The following is an 11382-nucleotide window of genomic DNA, read 5'->3' on the forward strand; positions in this document are numbered from 1 at the left end:
TTTTGTTCTTTCCCAATAAAAATGAAAATGTTATGGATGGAGGACATGTCAGCCTTTACTGCAGTGTTACTGAAGTACACACTGAAAACACACTGAAGATCACATCTGCTATACGTAATTAAGATTAATTTTCTTATCTCTGAGTGCTTATTCTACATAGCAAGCAGGTTGTGCAACAGAAATGATCTTCTGAAAAAATCTGCTATTATGTTTAGACATATTTCAGCTCAAGAGTTGACAGTAGAACCATTTAAGGAGTGTTTACATTATCATATTTCATTGTGTGAAAATATGTATTAGCATATTGAGATTTGAATTGTATTATATTGTTTTACTGGTAATATTACAGTATATTTTTCTTAGCAATAATGGATTGACACTGCCACACAATAGTCTATTTGATATATTTAAAGTTACTGTGAGCAGCAGATTTCAAAAAATTCCCATTGTATTGAAGATAATCTTTTAGTTCATTATATATTTTTACAAAACTCTCATGGAGAATCTGTGCTTGTGTGAATTGTATGTATTTTGTTTCTCCAGATGATGATAATAAGGATTCTTCAGGATCTAATACAACAAACAATGTTGCTGGTGTGATGGTCATTGGATCACTTACTGCTGGCCTGTTGTTTGCTCTGTGTTTCAGAAAAAGAAATGCTCTGCGTAAGTATGCCTTTAATATTCATTCTAAGGATAACAAATTAACTAATGTTTACTCTTATTTTATTTTATATTACATATACATTTTAGTGATTATGTCTGCAGGTAGGATTTATGTGAAACACAGACTTTTCACAGTATCAGGGAATTCTTGTGTTACTGAAAAACTTCAGATAGCAAAAACTTACTTCCTTATCATGATTTGTTAAATGTATTTAGACATAACATGACTACCCTGAGTTACTTCTTTTCTGCCAGTGAAACTGCAGTGAGCTAGGTTTTTTGAAGTGGTGTTTTTACTTCTCTATAGTTCTTAAAGGCTATTTAACAGCATAGGTTTGACAGTCAGTAGTGATATCATGTAACTTTGCACTGAATGCTATTCTAAGTATGTTACATTTGTGTAATACTTTCTTAACAACTGGGTTTGAATAAACATCATCTCTAAGACTTTTTTGTTTCTGTTTCAACTGGGCCTATTAGTTGGACATTGGAATAGTTTCTCCATGATCATTTGTTTTACTTTTCCACTTTTTTTATTTTTTATCTGAATTAAAATCTGCTTAGATATATCTGAAAGCATGTTGGTGGGAAAGTACAGAAGCTCTGGCTCATTCTGATACACATCTCTCTCTCTCTCTCTCTCTCTCTCTCTCTCTCTCTCTCTCTCTCTCACTATCACTGTCGTTCTCTTTTGGCTGCTCCTATGAGTGAATGTCACAGTGTATCATCAGCATAGTTTATTTGGTACAGGTTTTAATTGTCCTTTCTGGCCCAACCAAATTTTTGGGGGGTTAGGGATTGGCACTTAAAGTTCTGTAAATTTATGCAATCCCAGTGACTGCACACAGATACAGCTGTATAGACTGCATTAATACAAAATTTCCTATCAATAAGTAATGCTTAAAATGTTGTTTTTAAAAAGGCTATGAATCAGGAAAGGCTGTTGAAGATAATCTGGAAATTTGTGACATCAGGTAGGCCCAGAAATCATATTTGCATTTAGGCAAAGATCAGTACAATACTACACATGGTTTAATACTTATTAAGTTTTTTTATTTGTTATAGCCTGTAAGTTTAGTTATATGACTGAAATTTAAATTTCTCTCTCTCTCTCTCTCTCTCTCTCTCTCTCTCTCTTTCTATATATATATATAAAATGTGTTTGTTTGTTTTAGTCCTGAGCATTGAAGCTTCTAATATCAGGAGATTGGGTTTTTGGAGCTTTCTTAGCTTTCTTATGCCTGGTCAGACCATTATTCACAATTATTTTACAAATTTAATAAAATTAATGTTGTAGTTTTTGGAAATAGTTAATAACATTCAAATCTAAATATAGTTCTGTAAAAAGTCTTTTTATATCTATCTAGGGAGTTCTTCATCACTACTGTCACTTTTTGCTTAACTGATGGTTTTATGGTAATATTGTTATGTAAAGTACCTGTAAAGTAACAATATTCATGCTTATTAGGTAAGCGTTATACAAATAAACTTGAATTAAACTGAAAACATTTATTCTCTGCTTTATGCATCAAATATTAATAGCATTAATGCAAAACATGTTTTATTGTTTATACTGCTGCCATTGTATCACTGGTAACTTACGTTTTACCTCATTGATAGTAACTGTCAAATAAATCACATTCAACTCAAGTCAAGTCACCTTTATTTATATAGTATAGCACTTTTAACAATACAGATTGTGATAGAGCAACTGAACAAATAGTGTGTCAATAATACAAAAAGCACATTGTGCAGAAGAATCATCTGTTTCCTGTGGTATTTTCCCAGTGGCCGTCTAGGAGACAAGGTCTTGACTGTGGATCTGTCTCTGGGGCTCATTTAGCTGTCCTGGTTTTCCTAATAAATGCAGCCTAGAATAGAATAGAATAATAGATTTGAATATTAGAAATGTATTAGTGTGTTATGTGTAAGCCAGGTTAAAGAGATAGGTCTTTAATCTAGATTTAAACTGACAAAATGTGTCTGCCTCCTGAACAATGTTAGGTAGGTCATTCCAGAGTTTATGCGCTAAATAGGAAAAGGATCTGCCACCGCAGTTGATTTTGATATTCTAGGTGTTATCAAATTGCCAGAGTTTTTAGAATGCAGCGGACATGGAGGACTATACTACAAATAGGAGCTCATTCAAATACTGAGGTGCTAAACCTGCAGGGCTTTATAAGTAATAAGCAATATTTTAAAATCTATACAATGTTTTATAAGGAGCCAGTGCAGTGTTGACAGAACTGGGCTAATATGGTCATACTTCCTGGTTCTAGTAAGAACTCTAGCTGCTGCATTTTGGACTTGCTGGAATTTGTTTATTAAGCATGCAGAACAACTACCCAATAAAGCATTACCAATAATCTAACCTTGAGGTCATGAATGCATGAATTAACGTTTCTGCATTTGACATTAAGAGCATAGGTTGTAATGTAGATATATTTTTTGAGATGGAAAAATGCAGTTTTATAAATGCTAGAAATGTGGCTTTCAAATGAAAGCTTGCAAACAAGTAGCACACCTAGGTTCGTAACTGATGACGAAGAATTGACAGAGCAGCCATCAAGTCTTATAAAGAGTTCTAAGTTATTATATGGTCCTATAATTAGCCCCTCTTTTTATAATTTAACAGTAAGAAATTACAGAAAATCCAGGTTTTTATATCGACAATGCATTCCATGCATTCCATTCCATTCATTCTTCAAATTGGTATGTTTCTCCGTGTCTTGAAGAAATATAGAGCTGAGTATCATCAGCATAACAGTGAAAGCTAACAACATGTTTCCTGATGATATCTCTCAAGGGTAACATGTAAAGTGGGAAAAGTAACGGCCCCATACTGAGCCTTGAGGTACTCCATACTGCATTTGTGATCAATATGATACCTCTTCATTCACTGCAACGAATTGGTGGTGGTCAGATAAGTATGATTTGAACCATGCTAATGCACTTCCATTAATGCCAGAAAAGTTTTATAGTCTATTCAAGAAAATGTTGTGGTCAGTAGTGTCGAACGCAGCAGTAAGATCCAATAGCACTAATAGAGAGATACAACCCCGATCAGATGATAAGAGCAAGTCATTTGTAACTCTAAGGAGAGCAGTCTCAGTACTATGATACGGTCTAAATCCTGACTGGAAATCCTCACATATACCATTTTTCTCTAAGAAGGAATATAATTGTAAGGATACTACCTTTTCTAGTATCAGAAAAGGAAGATTCGAGATCGGTCTGTAATTAACTAGTCCTTTGGGGTCTTGTTGTGGTTTATTGATGAGAGGCTTAATAACAGCCAGTTTGAAGGTTTTGGGGACATATACTAATGACAATGACTAATAAATAATAGTCAGAGGATGTATGACTTCTGGAAGCACCTCTTTTAGGAGCTTAGATGGAATAAGGTCTAACATACGTGTTGTTGGTTTAGATAATTTAACAAGTTTATACAATTCTTCCTGTCCTAAAGTAGAGAATGAGTGGAACTGTTCCTCAGGGGAACTGTCTAATGCAATACTGTAGCTGACAGCTGCATTACAATATAATCTCTAATAGTATCGATCTTGGAAGTAAAGTAATTCACAAACTCATTCAGCTTTCATTTTCAGATTCTGATAATTTAAAAGTGAAATGAATGATGCATGATTTGTAATGTGGTGATTCTTCAGTGAGTACAGCAAGTGTAAATACAACTGTGAATACAGTAAGTTGAGCAGTTTCAAGCTTTTAACTGCATCCTCTAGGGGTAGCTATGGGGAGAATGCCTTCATCGCAGCCAGTGTCTGAAGCATAAATCTAAAAACGGCAATAACAGCTGTATCCGAGAACTTAGGCAGCTGACTTGCTGCTTTGCTGCCGTATGAGGCAATGACTTCAGGCAGTTTTTTGCATGAAGGCACCTCATAAAACTGATTTCGGACCGACTTCTGAGGCAGCGTAACCGATCTAATGATCTTGTAATGATCTACAACAAAATAAAACGAATTTTTGTGATAACAATTAATATTTAATTATTAATACTGATTTATCGCTAGAACTAACATCAAAAGTGCAAAAGGTTAGTCAGAAATATATATTTACACCAAAACTGACCACCAAACGCAACTTTCAGACGCCATATTTATTTTTTAGCTCAACAGTCACAGAATGGAACACACAGGATTGTGGGGTCTCAAAGGCAGCAAAGAATACATCTATGCTGCCTTCAAAATTCTATCTTATTTTTTTTTTGTGGCATGGCCATGGATGGTTTATGATCTCCAGCCGTATGTCAGGATATCCCTCATTCAAGCCATGGATTTTCCCCCACTTTGAGTGAGTAACTTTCCTATAACTCACAAAAGCATTTTGTAGTATTAAGTAGCGGTTGCAAGTGACATCAAGAGGGTCTTGCTGCAGACTTGCACTTGCACTCTCAGACTTGCATTCTAAGACTTGCACTCTCAGATGCTTTTTAACTTTTATAACTTTTTGTTTGAATCTTTCAACATTTTACAACAGTAGCCAGGTGGCGAAGAAAGAAAAAATAAACTAAATTACAATGTCACTTGCAATCGCCATTTGCACTCTCCGCTACCTGTGACACCACTTGCAATCAAAACAAATCGTGCATGTTGCCAATGGAGACAAGACGCTGTGGTGGTGATTAAACGATTAAACTAATTTAGTACTGTAACGTACAGGGTCCTGCAAGAAAAAGACAAGACCGGCAAATCCATGGCCAGAACACCAGAATTTGAACGTTTGCGCAAAGTCTATCGCTAAGCGTAGAAAAACATAAACACTTAACATGGCTTAATGTATTAAGATGCTATTAAAATATCAAATTAAATATATATGTATATAGTATTTTCCTCACATACCGCAAAATGTGGCAAGATGATAAAGGCCAAACTCAATATGCTTTTCTGCATTATTAAAATACACAACTAATATGTAGCCTAAAGGCAAGCAGGTGAGCCCAAAATAAACGCAACACACAAAGTTTCGTGTTAAGCATTTTTCCATATAGAATAAACTGTCTACAACTCATTTATATCACTGTCTTTATACATACAGTCGGCATCTAGTCATAGCTGGGGGCGTGGCGAGGGCAGAGTCGGCGTAGGGGAAAACCGAGCGCCAACCTCCCGCTCTCTCTCGTGAGGCCAATAAGCAAGTGACTAAAACTGCAATTCATCGACTGGCCGCTTGAGGCTGGCTGCAAAAGGGAGTCAGTCCCATAGACTCCCCATGTTAAAATGCCCAACTTTACAGCAGGAAAAAACATGTTTACAGCCTGGTTCAAAAAATGATTTTGGTCTAAATAGCTAATTTTGCCCTTCATGACAACTGTGAGGGGGGTGAATTTTTTAACTCATCTGTTTAAATTATATTAAGACTTAAAGTTCTGCATAATTAAGGGCGTGGCCACTTGAGTGACAGGGAGATTGCCGCTGCTGACACTGCCGTCGCGCTAGGTGGGCGTGGCTACAGCAACTAGCTCCCGCCTTTTTGCCCATTTTTGATTGTCCGGGAGAGTCGCTCAGTGACGCGCTGCCAAGATGGCGACGGCCCGCTCTACACACTTTAGGCTTCAAAAACTCTCTTCAGTAGTCTACGGGTGACGTCACGGACACTACGTCCATATTTTTATACAGTCTATGGGGAAAACACTGCGAACATTGTGTGTATCTGAATGACAAAAATGCACATATTGAGCGTTCATTCCCAGAGACGCGTAGAACAATTTTAGTCTCTTTTAACTTTAATATTCATATACACAAGTCCATATCGATATTTGATTCATTTTACAGCCCTTATATAGATGTATTCATTCAAAAATAGCCAAATTCCACGACGTTACAGCAAGTTCTATTTTCGACTGGATTCCGCGAATCAATCGTTTCGCAAACACAGACAGGCTGAATTTATGAATAAAAGTTCTGACACAAAACTAAGTTGTTACGTGTCCACAAGCATTTTTAAGTGGGTAAATGGGTTTATGTTCGACACTAGGCTAATGTTAGTTTTGCTTAAGGTAGAATGATAAGGCTAATTATATATACATGCCACTTTCTGAAACAACCTTACACAGTTTTGATGGCGTTAATAATGAACACAATGTTAACGTAGCCTGCCTGTGATGAATGCCAACTGCATACATACACATGCTTAGTCTTGGGATTTCCACAACTTCCCTTGATCATCCTCACAACTTATTGCTTGTAGCCATTTTGTCATCCTTTCCGGTTCTGTATGTTTATTAGGAACGATGTAGAACTTAATTTCATAATTTGTTAGTTTATTGGAGGTACAGAAAACGACACAACAACTCTTTGGCATGATTGTCCCGTGTATTTCAATTGGCGCCAACGCAATGTTTTCCCCCACGGGCTAAATTCATATCACGTGACTGGGCGTTCCCGGGGGTGTTCCCAGACCAACCGTCTGTATCTATTAAGCTACATTATGTGTTTTATTCATAATGATTTTCTATAGTAGGAAAACTTTTAATGTACAATTTAACGTACTGCGTTCTGTACTCGTCTGCGTGCCTGTACGGAGTTGATCCTTTTAAAATCACTTAATGCATTTCATAATGCAGGTTCATATTTGCTGATCTGTATATACGTTGTCAACAACAAGAACTATAGGCTAGGCCTACTGAATTGTCTTTATCATCTTAGTCTGTTATTAGGTCACATTAAGCGTTTTGCTGTATGGGAGGACAAAGTTTGCGCAATGTGTTCATAGTCATCTGCTTGCCTTGTAGTACATTAAATAATAACTATATATCGTTTAATCACCACCAAAGCGTCTTGTCTCCATTGGCAACATGCACAATTTGTGTTGATTGCAAGTGACGTCACAGGTAGCGGAGAGTGCAAGTGGCGATTGCAAGTGACATTGTAATTTAGTTTATTTCCTCTTGTCTTCGCCACCTGGCTACTGTTGTAAAATGTTGAGAGATTCAAACAAAAAGTTATCAATAAATAGAACAAAATAAAAAAATAAAGACTGCAAGTGACGTCGCTAGCGGAAGTGCAAGTGTCTGAGAGTGCAAGTCCTGAGAATGAGTGCAAGTGCAAGTCTGCAGCCAGACCCTTCTCAATTCATGGTTACCTGCCATCATCATCATCCATATATTGCTGTTACGGAAATATCATGAATTACGTATGATGCTAATCGAAATCTAAGCCAGGCTAGTTGTATGGCTTGACAGAAAAGTGCACTCAGAACTCTAAATATAAAGGCTTAATATATACATTTAAAGATGTTTACTTTCAAATACGAAGAAAAATCATTCTCTGGCTTACCTGGTGAATCGATGAGGTACGAGTAAATGTGAGACAGGGGTAGCTGCAGCCTGGAGCAATGGGCACGCCGAAAGGTAGGGGTGTGCCAAAAGGTAGGGGCGTGCCAAAAAGTTTCTCATTGGTGAAAGGAGTTTTACTGTGCTGGCCAATCAGCAGTAAATATACATTTAAGTAATTTCCTTAGACAAGGTGGCGGCGATAAGACGTGAGGTAATTATTCATCGTTTATACGTTTATCTATACTTTATATACCACAAATATGTATATAAAGATAAGTTTGTTACAATACGATCATAATTTTTCCTTTGCGTTATATCTTGCAGCTTTAGTAATTAGTTTATTGTTGTTGACAGACATATGTGCAGTGAGACAAAACGATGACCGCATCGATGGTGAATTCTTCAGAGATGATAGTTTATATCTGCGTCCTTTTTGTACAATAGAGTACAGAATACATCCTGTAAGTATAATAATTATTACCACCTCTGCTATTACAACTGTACTATGATCAATTCACAACCTGAAGACGATTAGACAAAATAAAAAAAACTAATTTAGAGTTTGTTTTCTACCTTTCTGCCAGGTGTCCAACTAATGCAGAGTATATTCAAGCTGCCAACACACTGGTTGTGAAGAACCCTTTCAAGAGAAATATAGAAAGAAATGACTGTGTAAGTTAAATTGTTTTTAAACCATTGATTTATCTCTATCAACATAATCACACACAATATTGTAGTAACAAGATGTTGTAATCTTTATTTGCTGGAAAATGACAATCAGTCAAGTTTGTGTTTTGAGCACATCTGACACATCCCTAAACCTGGAATGTAAAGCAGAACGTGCTCCACTGGCAGGTTATTGTAGAATATGTAAGCACGCTGCCATATGCATAATTTATTTTTGCACTGTTAATCAATTTTACATTTTCACTTAGTGCAGGTTAATGTAAGGAAGATTCTGTACAACAGATATTTAAATCCTTTTAGTATGTACTCCACTTCTTCACTGCCTGACCATCATCTTAATGTTTATGAAGTTCAATGTTTTAATTATTTTTTTTTTTCTAAAACACCTTGTTCAGTAAGTATTTAGATGTTTTTCATATCTTCTCAGTTTAAACATTTGCTACGTTATCTATGTTCTATTGTGAATAAAATATTGGCTCATGTGATTTGAAAGTCTTTTAGTTTTCATTTTATTCAAATTTAAAAAACGTCCCAACTTTTCCGGAATTCGGGTTGTAAATCCTTTTTGTATGTACTCCACTTCTTCACTGCCTGACCATCATCTTAATGTTTATGCAGTTCAATGTTTTTATTATTTTTTATATCTAAAACACCTTGTTCAGTAAGTATTTAGATGTTTTTCATATCTGTCACGGTCTAAGCATGATCTGTTTCTGTTGTTCTGATGAAGGAAGCTTGTGTTGGAGAGGATTCAGTGTCTGTTGAGAATCATGTGAATGTGCTACAAAGTGAGTATCAGAAAACGGTCAAAGACCACACGACAGGAACATTCTCCTGGAGACGCTGAGAAAGCACGGAAGGAATCTCTGTGGAGGATGTACTCAAAAAATACACATACTTCAGGACACCTGCTGGAGTGAGTATATTAAAAAAAACTCATTAACTGTAAAATATCTTGTTTCAAATCTTTTCAGGTAATCTTTTATTCTTCTGTACCTTTTTAGCCCATCTGTTAAAAATGTAAAGCAATAGATTTAGAAAACAATGTAAGATTTATCAGTCTATACAAGAACATGAAATGCATCGTATATTGTGAACCTTATACATTAGCTTCTGATTGTTTCTGCAGTTCTGCAGTGTATGTAGATTTATGGCTCTTTGAGGGGATCCGGATCTTCGCGATCCGTTCCTTTCAAAGAGCCGTTCAAAAGAACGGCTCTTTTGGCTCTTTTAAATATTTAGTCAGTTTTAGGAAGCCAGCTTGGAGCCATCTCAGTTTATCCTGGAAATAATCACTGGGAAGAATGATGAGGTGAGATTTGTAGTCAAATAATTAAAACTCAGATATCACACACCAATATCTGAGTTTGAATTATTCTGAAATATTGATTATTACCTCATTTGTCATGTGTGGACTATATTCCATAGGGTTCCACAAATCCCTCTGCTTAGACAGTGACATCACTATTTTGGATTTACCTTTAGTACAAAGTGTGTGTGTATAAAGCTACGTTGACTTATGTTATTCATACAATACCTACTCACGAATAAACATCAAAAAGAAAGCCGGCTGCAATGAATTTATGTGCAAAACAGCTTTTACTACAAACACTTCCACACAAGAACATTGTTATCACACAAGAACATTTTGATAGAAAACAAAAAATATTAAAGTTAGAATAAATAAAATGGAAATGTCTACATACTACATACAATTACTACTGTAAACTTTGCAAACATCAGCCCCTTCAAGTCAATGAACAATAACAAAGTGGGCTGCAATAAATGTCTGTGCAAAACAGCTTTTTTTTCAACGCTCCTACCCAATGACAGAGGCACGCAGGATGTGAAGGACGTGAAGGATGCGTGCACAACTAATAACTAATATCATCACGCTATAAAGGGTTGGCCTGCGCTGGGTGCGCCCCTCCCCCTACAACTGTTCTGTCTCGCGGAGGAGCTCATTTGTGTGCATCTGTGTGAAACACGCATAGGATAAAAGAACGACAGAAAGAACGGCTCCCCTCCAGCCGCGACTTGGCTCCCATCGTTCATGTTTATGAGCCGTTCAAAAGAATCGGTTCGTTCGCGAACGTCACAACTCTAATGTAGCTACACCGTCTGAGCCAAAGAGGATGGAACAGAATCTGATGAATCTGAAAAAAAAATTCTTTTTTTTCTCGTTATTATTATTATTATTGTTGTTATTATTCTTTTTATTTATTTATTTTATGAAAGGGGGACCCGACTACACCTTTCCTACCATACACCTGATGGATACTGACTGTAAAATGTCAATCATAGGAGGAGGGCTCAGTCTGGGGACAGAAGATGGAACAGATGTGTGCCAGTGCACCAGCCTTGATGAAGCCTTCATAACAGCCTTCTGTGTGTATTCTGCTTTCAACATTGCATATCCACCACACCTGAGAAAGACACTGACTTTCCTTCAGATGCACATTGTCAACATTAGAAGATGGAGACAAGCACTGTCAGTAACTTTACTCTGAATGATTTTCCTCTTGTATTAGATCCTCATGCCTTGACTGTACCATTGCACAAAGTGCACTCGAAGGACATTTACTCTTTTGAAGTCAACCCAACATTTTGGAGTGGTACATGCACATTAACCAAATTGCTTGCTCTATTCTTTTTCTATTCTATCTGTTTTCTTTTTATTTGTTATATTATTTAAAAGCCCTTGCTACGTGTCCTGTGTTAAGCTAACTGAG

The 11382-nt window shown here is 36.5% G+C and overlaps 1 long non-coding RNA gene across 1 annotated transcript; it reads left to right on the forward strand.

Moving 5' to 3' along the window:
* Window positions 1–549: 549 nt before the first annotated feature.
* LOC132113224 (uncharacterized) lies at window positions 550–2221 on the forward strand. The gene is made up of 3 exons (XR_009425121.1): window positions 550–666; window positions 1589–1640; window positions 1842–2221. It is a non-coding gene; the product is annotated as an uncharacterized LOC132113224 (long non-coding RNA).
* The last annotated feature ends 9161 nt before the right edge of the window (window positions 2222–11382 follow it).

Source organism: Carassius carassius, chromosome 32 (assembly GCF_963082965.1).
Source record: "Carassius carassius chromosome 32, fCarCar2.1, whole genome shotgun sequence".
In the NCBI taxonomy this organism is placed as follows: Eukaryota; Metazoa; Chordata; class Actinopteri; order Cypriniformes; family Cyprinidae; genus Carassius; species Carassius carassius.